The sequence below is a fragment of the Perissodus microlepis genome, chromosome 10, assembly GCF_051167445.1.
Source record: "Perissodus microlepis isolate ML-2025 ecotype Zambia chromosome 10, ASM5116744v1, whole genome shotgun sequence".
Classification (NCBI taxonomy): Eukaryota; Metazoa; Chordata; class Actinopteri; order Cichliformes; family Cichlidae; genus Perissodus; species Perissodus microlepis.
The window spans coordinates 6,548,537-6,560,923 of record NC_140470.1 but is presented as its reverse complement, the minus strand read 5'-3'; the positions used below and the strand labels follow the sequence as shown (position 1 = coordinate 6,560,923).

The following is a 12,387-nucleotide window of genomic DNA, read 5'->3' as shown; positions in this document are numbered from 1 at the left end:
ACACACACACACACACACACACACACAAGATCCAATTCAGTCAACCAGTCTAAATATATTGAATTTAAATCTTACAATGAGATCATCCCATAAAAAGGCTTTCTCTCTCTCTCTCTCTCTCTCTCTCTGTCACACACACACACACACACACACACACACACACACACACACACACACACACACACAGGGAGAGAGAAGTAAGTTTCTAGCTCAGTCAAGCAGCCTGGGAGCTGCTGAATTTGAATCCACCAATCAGAGAGCCTGTGCACTTTTTCCCGCCAAAACAGGTGCACGCAGCACAGAGAGACACAGGATTTTTGCAGTCTATTTCTCATAAGGACGACTCCCCTCAAACAAATGACCATAATTTCCTAACCGTAGGGGCTAGAACGGTCATTCTTACACCGTTTTGTTCAGAAGAGATGGGGGAATCTTCCAGTGTTGACAATTTATCATTAAAATATGAATTATTAAAGATATTTGACTTCTAATGCACCATAACTGAGTAGAGCAAAGCAAAAACTGCCTTGACTTGCCCTCAAACAACGCTTTCTAACTCTAAATCTATGTGGAGTATCAATATCATTCTTTTACCGTAAGAGACAGCAGGCTTTGGTGAACAGTCATGGAAATTTTCACGTCTCTGTGGAAATCCATTAAAAAGATATGACGAGAGAAAAAAGTGGTTCATTTCCAGAGTTTGAAATCTGAAGAAATCTGAGCGAAGGACGAATTTCCTACCCTCAAACAAGTCTAACTCATTTCAGAACGGTAATAGGTGAGAAAATAATTCTTGAATTGTGAGCGTCAGGAGTGTCTGAAGATATACTGGGACAAGCCTCATGTCTTAACTTTGCTTCGTTAAGGAGATATGACGATTCGAATATGCCTCTCATTACAGAAATCAAGCGGTGATTTTGAACAAGCTCTCCATTGACTTTCTATGGAGAGTTTTGCGACTTTGTGTTGGTCTGAGGAGATTTGCCAATATTCTATAAATCCCACAACAATGATAGTGACATTTTCGGAAAGCCAGCAAAAATACCTACGTTTTGATGTATAATTTGTGGAAGTTGAGTGAAAATTGAGCAAGTAGCAAGAAGTTGTTCGGACATGAAGAGAAGACTGCAAAACCTTCAGTGGCACACTGGAAGCCAAGTGCATAGCAACCATAGCAACGCATGTATTTTGTGAAAAATCACAATTTTGCAACTGAAAACTTTAAGAGGCATAAAAGTAAAACGGTAAAAGATTTGAAAAAGCTGATTTATACCTGAATAGCCCAATAATTTGAGAACATTTTAAAGTTTGAATGGTTGTTCTACGTGAAAATATGAGGAAGTAGTTAAGTTTCAAAAACAAGAAAATTTTAGCAGAATTGCAGAAGTTTCCCATTCATTTCAATGGGACAAATTAAGCTTAATATTTTAAAAAGTATAATAGTGAAAAATACCAAAAGATATAGCCATCATTAGCAGAAATAGCAGAATAGTTTAAAATTTGAACGGTGAAAATCGGCTGAAAATTGTGGAAGTAGTTAAGTGCCAAAAAGTGTACGGAAGTCCCAAGAGGAACTCAATAGTGTGGATTCTTAAAGCATCCACACAATAAAGAGAAACAGGATCTCAATAGTGTGGATGCCCTTGAGGGCATCCACACAATAATAATAAAGTATAAAGAACTAGAAAAAATTGCATTTCCTGCGAAAATGCAGTGTGGATGCTTTAAAGCTGAAGCTGTATGCAAAAACTAGCTGAAAAAGTTGAAAAGTTGCAGAAATTGTAAAAACTTTGCATAAGCAAAGGAACTTTGCTAAAATGTAAGCTGTGTGCTAAAAATAGTTGAAAATAGCTGAAGAAGCTGAAGAAATCAAAGTCAGTGTTTAAAAAGTTGTTGAAATTTTAATTTTGCAGAACAACATCAAGTTAACAAAAATGTAATAACTTAGCAGAAATGCAATAACTTAGAAGAAACATAACAATTCAGCAGAAATGTTGTAGTTTACCAGAAGCTACAACTTAGCAGAAATGTAATAATTTAGAATAACATAACTTAGCAGAAATGATATAATTTAGTAGAAAATTAATAACTTGGCAGAAATATTACAACTTATCAGAACTGCTATAATTTTGCAGAAATGTAATTATTAGGAAAAAACTGTAAACAGATAACAGCTGAAAACGATGAAGTAACCACAAAGTTACTTATTTAACTGTGAAAAATGACCAGCAACATTAGAAAAGGAAGAAAACCAATTCAATTCAATTTATAGATACAGATACAGATATAGATACAGAGAAAAACCCAACAATCATATGACCCCCTATGAGCAAGCACTTTGGCGACAGTGGGAAGGAAAAACTCCCTTTTAATAGGAAGAAACCTCCGGCAGAATCAGGCTCAGGGAGGGGCGGCCATCTGCTGCGACCGGTTGGGGTGAGAGAAGGAAGACAGGAATACCAGCCAGCAGATAAACTGATGTAAAACAAAACCAAGGTAAAATTGCAGAATTTACACAGTTGGTGAAATGTAAAAATGGCAACAAAAAACCCCCAAACAAACAAACAAAACAAAACACACAAACAACATTTAGGTAATAAATGCACAAGATGATTTGATGATAAATATGGTACCAATCTACAAAATACTGTCGAAATGAAGTCCACATTGTGATATATTTGAGGTGTGGAGAGTCACACAGCTGAACAATCGATGTGCATATTTAAAGAAACAAGGATCAAATAAAGAACATTGTTGTGGAATAAATTACAGTGAAAAATAATCACTGCCCTGCGTTAGAGAGTGACTTATGATGAGGTATTAATTGGGTTAACTTTACCTCTAACAGCTTTTCACATAGTGCTGTGACCAGGGTGAAATCCATCATAAAGTAACTGTAAACAGTAGAACCATTAGCATGAATGTTATGGTTCTACTCTGATCAAAACTCAAGTCAGCTGTGTGACCTGATATAAAATGATAAAGAGGAACACATATAAATGGATGTGACCTTTATGAACTTTTCAAAATGACTTTATATGTCTGACCCATTATCTATATATATTAGAACAGCGGTCCCCAACCCCCGGGCCTCGGACCGGTACCGGTCCTTGAGTCATTTGGTACCGGGCCGTGAGAGTTGAGGCTCAGGTGTGAAATGTATAGTTTTCAGGGTTTTTATCGGTTTTCAGCGTTATTTTGTTATCGTTTTTATCGTTTACTCGGTTTTCCTGGGTCTTTTCACGTGTGTTATGAATAAATTTTCTTTTTTTCGGTACCAGTACTAGTTTTATTTTGTTGTATTTATCCGCGACACCTTAAAGGCCGGTCCATGAAAATATTGTCGGGCATAAACCGGTCCGTGGCGCAAAAAAGGTTGGGGACCGCTGTATTAGAGCAGATGTGGAAAACCACTGTTAGACCTACTCTATACTAATGTAGTTACTGACACCCCATACTAAGGCAGGATTCATACAAACACACATTATTTATTCTCTTAAACACTTCTTTTTTCACAATTTGAGATTGTGTAATTTCTATAAAGAATACGTGTAATGGTTCAATAGATATAGTTATTTAAATGTCCATAATAATCACACGATCATTTCTGTACATCCTACAATTCAAGATTTAGAGCTGTGTGTCTGTATGAATTCAGCTTGCTATACTTATAGACTTAGATATATTAATCCACTATTTACCCAAACAAGTTAAATTGTTTGGGTAAATAGATTGGGTTTGTCCTACAAAATAATTATTCAACAATAAAAAAAAAACACAAAAAGAATCTGCACATTAATCCAGAGTTCAGTTTCATATGTCTGATATTGTTTGTTAAATCTGGTGACGCAAACACAGTCAAAAATTCATTGCTAGCGTGACATGTGGTCCTTTTTGCCTTTGACCAATGATATGCTGGTTACTTGGAGCGGTTTAGTATTTGCTGTCACAGAGGAATGTTAACCATAAATCCAAAAGACAAAACTGAAAAAAATATGTTAATTGCAAACATGTTTTTGCTTAGTAAAAGGATTGAAATTACATGGAAACTGTCAACTTAAAGCCTCATTGTAAATATCATCACAAACAGATGTTTTCCACACAGTTAACAAAGCTCCACCACATCCGATCACTGCATATAAATCTAAAAGAAAACAAAAAAAGAATAAAAAATAAATAAAATTAACACAAGGGAAGACTTTTGATTTAATAACTAAGCTTAAAATAAGTGTTACCTTTGAATATTTGTGGGAAAAATCTGATGCTACCCCAAGAATACAAAGCCACACTGGAAACAATGACAGGCTTGCAGCCCTCTGTCTTCCTGGAGTGAGGTGCCTGATCAGTAGCAGTGAGTTGACAGAAGTTGGTGTCTGTAAGAGTGGCCAAACACTGATACTCTGTCCACTTGCGTAGAGTCTAAGAAGCTGGAATGCAGGCACACTGTACAAGCTTGTTCTAAAAAATACAGAAAAAGGAACATTTTATTTGTGTTAAGGCCTAAAAACTACAAATAAGTTATACAATGAACAATGTTGAAATACCTTATAGGTGCTGCAGGCCACATAACCAGAATCCAGAGCAATCTCACACTCACATGATGGTGAGGAAAGACATGAGCTCTGCAATGAGGTTTGAATGTCTCAGTTGGGACACTGAAGAACTCAGAAGACAGCAATACCTGCACAGAGAGACAGAGTAGAAAAAGCATAGGTTTGTAATCCATAATGTGAATTAAAACTCAAAAAGTGTCAAGAAGTATAATCATTTGAGTGTGAAATTATTTGTGCAATAAACAGGATTTAAATTAATTAATTGAATTAAAAACACTGACATTTTTTATCAAAGATAAAGAATCATACCTCTCTCTGCTCTGAGGATCACTGAGGATCTCTGACAGGAAATACAGTTTCCTCAGTATGAGTCATCATTGATGGTCTCAGAGGTGTGCAGTGTGGCAGCATGATGATGGTCTCCAGATCAGGCAGGAGGTCAGGTGATGGGTGTGTCATCTTCTCCATTGAAGACACACTGGTATGGCAGTTCATAAAACAGCAGTCTCTGTGTGGCATGTAGTTATCTGTGCAGTCCAGCACTGATGGATCAGGTTTGGCTCAGCAGTTCATGAAGATGGTGTTAAGATGTTATTGTTTCAGCTGAGGATGGTGAAGTTTGAAGGTTTTCCCACAAAGGAAACAGGACTGTGTGTGCCCTGTCTGAAAAAAAAAATATATCTACAAAACATAAAGTGCTTTTAACACCACCCACCCACCCTCCCCACCCACCCATCTCAGCCCCCAAGTGTCTATGTAATGCTGGTATGGGGTGTCAGGTACTAAATCTAATTAGTGCGTCAGAAAGCGGGGGCTACACCTAAAGCCCCCGCTTTCTGATGTCTTTGTTTATTAGCAGCTTTTTCCAGCTGCTCAGAGAATTCTGACTTGGCCTTTATCCACCCAAACCCAAACCCACCCGGATAAAGTCAGAAAATGGATGCAGAAACTTTCCATGTACTTCTAAATCAGTTTTTATACATATTCTGTAAGCTGTAAAAATGTTTTTCTCTACATAATGTATAATTATAGACATCTCTGGTAGCCTAAAGATAGTTTAAAACTTTTAAAAAACTTTACCTGTAAAACATGATAAGCAAAACCTCATTCATCCCAAAAACATTTGATTCTACAAAATTTACTATAATCAAGAAAACATTATTGTCTGTATTTATTCATGTGACCCATAATAAATACCTGCATTTATCTGGAATTTATTTATTTACTATTTCATATTTGAAAGCCCTTGGAGGGGAAGATCTCGTTGAGATACATACGTCAGAGTAAAAAAAGTATCAAAAAAGGAGATGACAATTAACATCCATGAAAAAATGCATTAGTAGATTTAGTCATTTAAAACATGAGAATAAAAAATAAATTATGTCCGTTTAATACTTTTTGCAGCATATTTCAGATCTGAGGTGCATGATAACAGAAAGCAGATCTCCCGGCTCTGCATGAAGTACAGCCATGATTTGGTGAAATGATTAATAACATTGCAATAAGAAAGGGTCTTCTTACCGACAGAGTAGGGAAGACAATTTTTTCAATGAAAAATCTTTTCCATACTCTACAATCAGTAAACTCTGTAACAAACATGATCTGTAATTGTTTCAAAAATCACCAGACGACTTCATGATTGGCTCGAGGACAGGACACAAAAGACAGGGTTGTGGTAACTGTAATATGTTCTCAGGACACCTGAATGGAGACATTGATGTGGCTGAGAAATAAAAATGAGATCAAGCAGGGTGTTCTTGTCTGTAGTGGCAGAAGTGATCAGCTGTGAATACCCTCTAGACTGAAACTGCTCCAGAATCTGTTTTCTTCCACTCTGCAACTGGTTTTCATTAAAATCTCCACACACAATTATTGGATGACAGTCCATTATTTCAAGTGAATCTAAAAGACTTACCAGGTTTTGCATGAACGGTGTCAAACTGTAGTCAGGGGGTCTGTACACAACCGCAATGAGCGCAGGGAATGGAGCCTGAACCTTCAACACTAAGAACTCAAGATCAGTGACATTATGCAGATACTGTTTTACCTGAACCTGAAAATGATTCCTCAAATACACAACAACTCCACCACCACTTCTGCTGGCCATGTGAGGAAAGTTTGTGTAGGACACATGTCTGTTGCGTTTGAACATGGTGTAGCCGTCCAAATGAAGACTGTCTGCAACAAAGGAGCCTTGGAGGTGAGACTCAGTGAGACACAAAACATCTGCTAAACACATTTCATGATGACTCTTGATGTCACTGATGTGAGATGGCAAACCCTCCGTATTGTGATGGATCAGTGTAAGAGTGTCAAGTCTGCTGGCTGTTTCTCTGACCTGAAGAAGAGGCATCATTTCCTCAACGCTGGCTTGTCTCATGGTTTGGAGTGCTGCAGTTACCTCGGGATTGGCGTAAATCTTTTTCTCATCCAAGTCCTGCAAATAGAGTCCACTGAGAGACGTCACCCTGCTGAGAGCAACATAAGCCATTCCCGGTTCAAAAATGTTCTTCATTGAAACTACAGTTGTCTGTGTTGTAAGACCCTGAGTTTTGTGAATTGTGCAGGCGAATGCTAGCTTTACAGGAAACTGTCTGCGTACCGCTCCTTTAAACTTCAGACTCTCCTCTGCTCTCTCAATGTAAACCAGATCATCAGATGCTGCATTAGCACTGCGGGTGTTTCTTACAGACTGCCGGTTGTCCATTCTGAGCCCCAGTTTAATTATGTGTCCATCATTTTCAGATCTCACCACCTTTATCAGTATACCAAAAGCACCGTTAACCAAACCATTTAGTGTGTCCAAGTTTCTGGTCAGCATGACTCGAGCTCCTTCAGCGACGTTCAGGGTGTCGGGTAAATCATTTCGCCCACCTGTAAATGGTTTGTCTCTTCGTTCCATTCTGCCTGTACGTTTATCCTTCTGGAAATCGTCTGCAGTGATGATTATGATGTTTGAATGAAGCTTCTTCAGGGTATCTGTGTTATGGGATTCCACATTCTTGTTGGTGGCATAAATGTGTAAGACCTCAGTTGGACATTCTTCTGGTGCAGTCACAGCCTGTGACAACAAATCTCTGTCGCACTGAGAAAGCTCATCTGTCTTCTCTTTGACTCTAATCCTGTTCAGCATCTCTGCAAAGGCCACATCATCTTTCTGACGCATGATCTCGGTTAGAGTGATCATCTGAAAATGTTCCCGCCACAGGTCAATCTGTTCTGGACTGTAAACACAGAGAGGTTTAGACTGTCGCACTGGTGGCAGCTGGTAAAAATCTCCAACAGCTAAAACTGACATTCCACCAAAAGGTCTCTGAGTGCCTTTGATTTGTTTCAGTCTTGCATCCACATAAGCAAAAAGGGGTTTTGAAACCATTGAAATCTCATCAATAACAATAATTTCAGCATTCATCAGCTCAGATCTGACTTCATCCAGTTGGTTACCAAGTCCTTGAATGGGTGGTTTCAGACTCCTGGGTAGTTTGAGTAGGGAATGTAATGTAGAGCCATTGATCTGAAAAGCTGCTGTACCGGTAAATGAAGTCAGTAAAACAGTTGGATTTGATATGTCAGCTTCTTCTGCATTAGCAGGCAGTCTGCTCAGGACCTTTGATGCTTCAGAGTGAATACATTTAATCAGATGTGACTTTCCAGTTCCTGCACCACCGTTGATATAGAAGAAAAATGGATCTGGGTTCAAACCACAAACTCGCTGAATACACCAGTCTCTTATAGCATAGAACACGCAGGCCTGCTTCTGGTTCAGATTCTGATACATTACATGTACCACAGCTGGATCTACTGCAGGTTGTTCTCTGATGGCTCTGATCTCTGTTACAGCATCAGACTGACGACTGTAGTCGGGGACATTCTCCTGTTCGTTCTCATCATCAGAATGTCTCTCAGGAAGATTCTCATCACATTGCAGCCTCACAACTTCAGATTCAGGAGCAAGATTACACCATTCATCGATCACAACATCCCTATTTTGTTCAAACTTTTCCAGTGCACTCTCAATATCCTCAGAGTTCTTCTCATACTTGTCTTTATTTCTTTTCACAATCCGTTTCACAGACTCACTGTGGTCTGAACATGGAAGTCGCACAAAACCCGAGTTGTAGAAGGATTGATAGGTTTGGAAACATTGTGGTTTCAGTTCCTGCTCTGATCTGTGTGGAAGGTAAAGTCTCAACAGTCGACCATAATATTGCTCAGGATCTTTTTCCTGTGAACAGTGGTAATACCTGATTATAGCTGGTTTATCATTCTTTCGCCTTTGTACAAATCCAAGCTGGTTTAGAAGAGGAAGAACATCTTTTCCTTCATTTGGACCACTCACCAACCGGCACAGGGCAGCAAAATCAGCCAGCGACATTTCCTCATATTCTGGTGTCTCAGGTCTGCATTTGTATTTATCACTCAAACTTGTCATCCAAATATTACAACTGTCATGTGTTGTGCTTTCCAGGAAGCTCATGGGCCGACTCATTTTTACCGGGTTATCATCTGTTGGTACAAATACAACACTGCGGGAACATTTTTTCATTTTTAGGCCACAGACTCGAGTCACACACTCCTGTGCGCTGATCTCTCTCTTTTTTGAGTAAGCCTGCATCACAGCTCTCATTTCATCACATTCATTGACCATGTTGTTTCCAGAGTTATCAATAACTGTCTTCAGGTATTCAGAGAGTCCAGATTCTTTTTTCGTTATATATTTACAGAGGTATTCTACACATGAATAGGCATTCAAAATGAATGAGACATCTAAATTAGAGTTCCAGACTTCAAGCAGGTCTGGGTTGTAATTGTTGATCCAACAGTCCTTTGGGTCACGTTTCAAAATGAGACCTGTTTTCTTGTTTATATCTTGGAGGCATTGTTCATACTCATTCATTGTCAAGTTGCATCGTGACAGAATCTGCTCTATGGTGAGGGAAGCAGCTACAGGTTCCTTCAGCAGGTTCAACAAAGGTCTGAGTTTGGCTTTTGCAGCTTCAGTGTCTGAATCCTCATCCTGTCTCACAATCATTGTTCTTGTGGCTGGTGGTTTTGGAAACCCAAATCTACAACCAGAGTTCACACTCTTAAAGCATGTCTTTGTGTGGTTTTTGCTGTGCTTTTGTAGTTCAGTGACTTTTTTGTGCAGTTCAGGTTGTTTTTCTGGATCAGGGAGTTGAGCTGAGATGTATCTGTCCACAAAGTCACAGACAGTTTGGTCGTCATCCACATCTACTTCTACCTTTTCTTGAATCCACAGCAACATGTGTATATGCGGACTACCTCTGTGCTGGAACTCAACTCTGTAAAAGTAATCAATGATTTCACCAAGGGGCTGTGCAGGAGAAAAAAGCAAATCTCTGAACAAAGCCTCAACACGCTTATCAAACATTCGCATGGTGGTTACTGGATTTGATCTTAGGATTTCACACTTTTCTGACCAGTCCAGGGCTTCAAAATCAACCTCTTCACCTTGCTGTCTCTTTATTGCTTGAATCACTTCAGGCCATCTCATCTCAGCAGCAGAGAAAGTGACAAAGAACTGAGGTGTTCCTATTTGACGAAGCATACTGAATAAATCTTTGGTAGTTTTCTGCCAGTAAGCTGGAGTTCCTCTGAGTGGCTGCATAAATCTGATTGCATCTTTATTTCTTACCAGCTTCTCTACTTCTGTCTTACTTTGTAACATTCCTGATGTGATTTTGCGTCCATCTTTGGTCATAGTTTTACCTTTCCTTAGCTGTATTGTCATGCTGGAATTAGCCAAATGTATTTCAGTGACAAACTGTGAGAAAAACAGGTAATTTGTGTCTTTAGCAAATCTTGCATCAATGTTGAAAAGCCTTGACTTGAAGTAAGCACTTGGTGTGAGTTTAAGAAGTCTCTTTTCATCCAGTGTATTCTGACCAGTAGGAAACTGCACAGGAAATGCCATGGATTCCAAATGAGGAGTTCTGAAGAAGCTAACAGGATTGTTTCTTTCTGCAGGAGCCACACAATATGTGTTATCAGTGAAACAGAGAATCTCTTCTGAAATGTCAACAGGCTGCAGACAACTTTCTAGAGCAAAACCTCCATTGTTCAAATCACTTTCTGGTTCCTCTGGATTGATTTCCTCTGGTTGTTCATCACAGGATTGCATATTAATATCTTGGTCACTTTGAGACTCACTTTCGCACAAAAGGGCATCTTTTTCATAATCATCGCTTCCCATGCTGGCTTCATCACTGCTGTCATCATCAGGTAACGTTGGATCACAAAGCAATGCATCATCTCTGATAACAACATCTGTGTACTGTGGGTGAATCTGTTTGAGTTTACGCAGGGCTTCAATGAGTTTAGACCAGGTGACAGCCTGGAACAGCTGATGGCCTTTGTAGCACAGTCGTCTTTTCAGCTTGATCCTCATTACCTGTGATTGGCTTCTGAGCCTCGGTAAACAGTCAACTGTTTGTTGGACTTCAGATGGTACACACACCACATTACCACGTATGAGTCTCTGTCTCCCCTTTGGAAGAGGAATAATCTTTGCAAATGGGATGCATTTGGCAATCAGATGTCTCTCCAGAATGTTGAGATCGCACAGTTCAGCTGGAATATCCTGCAGTTCCAAACCATTGACAGCAGCAAGCCTTGGCATGCGTCCACTTTTGAGGGAACGGTGACACGTGTGACAGATATACTCCTTTTTTCTCTCAACAGGAAAGTTGCATTGATCATTACATGCTTCATCACACACATGAATAAATTTACCAGTTAGACACTGCTGAGCTACAGTTTGATATTTTGAGTAATTTGCTCTTTTGCAGATTTTCACCTGATTAGGAAAAGAAGCTTTTAGGCAAACAGTACAAACATAAGATGGTGCTGATTTAATGTTTGATCTGAAATGAGATATGGCCTCATTCATTAAACTATTATCTGGATGACACTGTAAACTTTCAGCTGGTCGATGCATCTGACGATATTTTCTTTTTATGTTCACTGCACATCTGATATTATGTATCTGTCTGAAAGAAAAACTGTTCCAATATTTTACTCTCATTCGTTCTCTCATATTGTCCTTGTGCTGTTGCTGAAATTGTCTCTCTTCTCCATAACGTTTGGTGATGTAAGATCGTTTTTTCTGTTTGAATTCTTCACTTTCTTTATATAGATTATATACATATGACTTAATGTAAGCTTTATGTTTCTCTCTGAATCTGGTACAAGTTCTGTAGGTTCTTCTTATACGCTCTTCCTCTGTTCTCTGACTTTGGTAGACTCTCTGTATGCTTTTCTCATGCTTTCCTTCTGCTTTTCTCTGAATATAGGAGACTCTGTATATGTTCTTCTCATACGTTCCTTCTGCTTTTCTCTGAATATAGGAGACTCTGTATATGTTCTTCTCATACGTTCCTTCTGCTTTTCTCTGAATATAGGAGACTCTGTATATGTTCTTCTCATACGTTCCTTCTGCTTTTCTCTGAATATAGGAGACTCTGTATATGTTCTTCTCATACGTTCCTTCTGCTTTTCTCTGAATATAGGAGACTCTGTATATGTTCTTCTCATACGTTCCTTCTGCTTTTCTCTGAATATAGGAGACTCTGTATATGTTCTTCTCATATGTTCCTTCTGCTTGTCTCTGAATATAGGATTGTCTTTATACATCCTTATTACACGTTCTCTTTTTCTCTCTCGAATTTGAGCACTTTCTCTATAGAGCCTTCTCATTTGCTCCTTTTGTTTTTCCTTACAAACATCCCTTTCTCTATAGATCTTTCTGAAATGTTCTCTCTGTTTCTCTCTATATGTAGCATTTAGTTTATACAAATTATTTTTGTACACACGC

The 12,387-nt window shown here is 38.8% G+C and overlaps 1 long non-coding RNA gene across 1 annotated transcript; it reads right to left on the bottom strand.

Moving 5' to 3' along the window:
• Positions 1-2,083: 2,083 nt before the first annotated feature.
• On the bottom strand, positions 2,084-4,677 carry LOC146378691 (uncharacterized). Its single transcript, XR_014801427.1, has 3 exons — positions 4,545-4,677; positions 4,236-4,458; positions 2,084-4,144 (listed from the first exon to the last, which is right to left on the bottom strand). It is a non-coding gene; the product is annotated as an uncharacterized LOC146378691 (long non-coding RNA).
• Between the last annotated feature and the right edge of the window lie 7,710 nt (positions 4,678-12,387).